This window comes from Petaurus breviceps, unplaced genomic scaffold (genome assembly GCF_028583685.1).
Source record: "Petaurus breviceps papuanus isolate PSGF00001 unplaced genomic scaffold, PetGlider_PUasm1.0 90510, whole genome shotgun sequence".
NCBI lineage: Eukaryota > Metazoa > Chordata > Mammalia > Diprotodontia > Petauridae > Petaurus > Petaurus breviceps.
In genome coordinates this window covers 1,773,635-1,777,039 of record NW_027187267.1, presented here as the reverse complement: position 1 = coordinate 1,777,039, position 3,405 = coordinate 1,773,635, and the positions used below count along the sequence as shown (strand labels likewise).

The 3,405-nt window shown below is 39.7% G+C and overlaps 1 pseudogene; it reads right to left on the bottom strand.

Moving 5' to 3' along the window:
* Positions 1–554: 554 nt before the first annotated feature.
* The window catches only part of LOC138142008 (olfactory receptor 10X1-like), a 10,730-nt pseudogene continuing 7,879 nt past the window's right edge, over positions 555–3,405 (bottom strand).

Genomic DNA, 3,405 nt, shown 5'->3' with positions numbered 1-3,405 from the left:
CCTAATCAGTTGGAGTTTGGAGTTGTGATAACTCTACAATGTAGCCAACAAAAGAGGCAAAACCAATCAAAGCAGAAACTGAAGATAAGTACAATTTCACCGATTGTACTTTAGTTTGGTAGAAGGTCAAGTCCATACAACCTTTAAGTTCGCATACTAGGCCTCCTCATCTTCAGACATTGAGCACTCTTTAGACCAGCCACTGCTTTATCTCCCTCCACGCTACTCTTTTTTTTCCTATTACCAAATATCACCCCATCAAATGACCAGAGGTTACTGGGTTAATTCCCTAATGCCATGTTATGTGTTCCCAACATTCCAATAGAAAGCAGAAGTTTCTGTCATTTTGGAAATTATCACAAGGTAAAGATGGATTTCCAAGTGACAGAGATAGTCTACCAAGATGAGGGCCATCATTTAAGCATTAAAGAAAGTGGATGTATTGGTATGATGCCATAATTTCCAGGTTTTCAGATCCCTGCTGTACATTCCCCAACTTTTTCAAAAGGCATAAGCCAAAAAAAACAAAAACAAAACAACCAAAACAAAGCAGGTTATACTACAGGCTTCACAGTAAATACCTTACTCCTTTCTTGGTGCTGATCTCCAATAGTAACTGCCCAAGATGATTTGGTTAAGACATCTTTATTACTTATCATCTTAATCAAAGCATTCTTCATGTCTTTGTTTCTCAGGGTGAAAATTAGGGGACTGAGGAAAGGTGTGATAAGAGTGTAGGGGATAGCCATGAGTGTGTCATCCCTCTCAGTAGTCTCTGGCTTTAAGTAGACAATGGAGGCAAAGCCAAAGTGAATGATGACCACAGTGAGGTGGGAGGCACAGGTGGAGAAGGCCTTCTTCTTACCCTCAGCTGAGGGGATTTTGAGGACAGTAGAGAGAATGAACACATATGTAAGAAAGATGAATAGGAATGTCCCCAGTAAACCCAATGCTGAGATTACTGTGACAATAACCTCTATGACCTCACCATTCAGGCAAGACAACTTGACTACAGCTCTCAAGTGGCAGAGGAGGTGTTTTATAAGATTGGGGCCACAGAATGAGTCTGAAAAAATTAAGGTGGTTTGCACTAAGGAGACAAAGAAGCCACCAGTACAAGCTAAGGTCACAAGATATCCACATATTCTGCTGGTCATCAGTACTGGATAGTGGAGAGGGTTGTAGATGGCCAGGAACCAGTCAGAACCCATCACTGTCAGAATGATGCAGTTGGTGCCACCAAGACCATGGAAAAAAAACACATCTGGAGTCTACATCCCAGGACAGAAATGGTCCTACTCTTGGATAGCAGGTCTACCAGCATTTTAGGAACAATGGCTAATGTGTAGCAAGTCTCAGAGAAGGAAAGCGTGCTGAGGAAGAAATACATGGGAGTATGGAGGGCTTGGTCTACCAAGGTGATGGCCATGATTGCCAGGTTTCCAGTGAGGGTGAGAAGGTAAAGGAAGAAGAAGAAAATGAAGAGGACAACTTGCCAGTCTGGGTAGATAGAGAAGCCAACAAAGACAAGTTCTTCCAGGAGTGTCTGGTTTACTCTTTTTGCTCTGAGGTTTAGAAAGCTGAAGGAAACAATTAGATAGTCACAGATTCAGTCAACTTTTTTTTACCTATATTCTTATGAAGGGAACTAAAATGCTAATAATCTAATACACATTTTCCTTTAGGTTAAAATAATTGATGTCTATGATTTGAGAGTTAATTTCCAGATTAATTTTTGTTTTACTCAGGTCAAGATTTCAAAAAGGATTTCTTTTGAGTGTCATTGTACTATATAGGGTTGACTGATGTCAGGTGAGGAGGAAGGATCCAAAACCATCCTAGGGGATGGGGGAAGCAAGCTCTGGAATTCAACACTAGGCGTTGAACCTTCCCTGTAACACATGTTACAAAATATTATTAAACTGATGGAGGGAAAAAGAAAAAAAAGGAAAAGAGGGCAGAGTCTCATACAATCACATTTAAGTGATCAATTACACAATAAATCAGGATACTTTTAGGGCATACTGTGTGCCAGACAGGATGCTAAGCTCTGGGAATTCAAATAAATGTAAAAAATAGTCCCTGTCATCAAAGGATTTGGACTAAATGGCCTCTAAGGTCCCCTAGGGCTATATTTCTATGACATTGGATCTCTAAGATTTCAGATATAGACAATAACTCTGTATATACTTTTTTACAGGTGTGGGGAGGAAGACATATAATAAAGCTTCATGTAGGAGAAGGATTTGTTCTGAGCCTAGAAGGAAGGTAGAATTTTTTAAAAGGTGGAGATATTAGACTCAGGGGAATTCCAGGCAGATGACAAAGCAAGCAAAGTTGGAGGGGTAGAACACTGTAGAATATATTTGAGGTGCTCCATTTTGGCTAAAGTTTGGCTAGGATATGGATAGGAGACTAGAAGGAGAGAAGGGTGGCTAGGCAAGTGAGAAACTTTGTGGAAGGTCTCTAATTTCAGGCTAAGAATTTAAAATCTTAGTTTGTTGGTCACAGATTTTTTACATGATGGGTGGCATCTTCAGAGTCATAATTTAGAAAGGTAGCTCTTGACAATGGGAAGATATATTGGAAAATGGAGACATTCTAAGTAGGATTAAGCTGTTGCAATAGTATAGATGAGATGCAATGAGCATCTGAACCAAAGGGATGTCACTGAGAGTGGAAATGGGGGACATATATAAGAATTATTGAGGAAGTAAAAGTGATATGACTTGGCAAGTTGTTGATATGGGAAGTGGATCAGGTGAATGAAACAAATAAGTTTTCAAGGTTATGACAATGAGAAACTGGAATAATTGTATCACTATTAAATTTTCAAAAGGGAATTCCAGTGGGGGAGGAGGGATAGAAGTGATGATTTTGGTTGTATGTTTAAGGTGCTGTTGGGATACCCAAAAACAATATTCATCGGGAAGGTGGAAATGTGGGAATGAAGACTGGAAAAGAGGGCATGGCAGGACATATGATTTGGGTAGACATCTGTATAGAAGAGATAATTGGATCCCTGACACCAGTTAAGATAATAAAAGTAGGGGAGGAAGAGAAGAGGAGAGGAGGAGAAAAGAAGAAAAGTAAAGGGAGCACAGAACCTTGGATCAGACCTAAATTTTGCACATATGAAGAGAAGTAATAATAGTTTTAAACTGTACAGGGCACTTTTATTTCATTATCTAATTTGATCTTCACCACAGATTTGGGAGGTAATTACTCCCAGTGTTGTTATCCCAATTTTAAGGATCAGAAAATCACCCTCAGAGAGGTTAAATGACTTGTGCATGGTCACATGGCTAATGTGGGTCAGAGTCAGGATTATACCTTAAGCACTATTTTCACTAAATCACCCACAAGCAAGATAGGAAGGGAGAGAGACAGAGAGAGAGAGAGAGA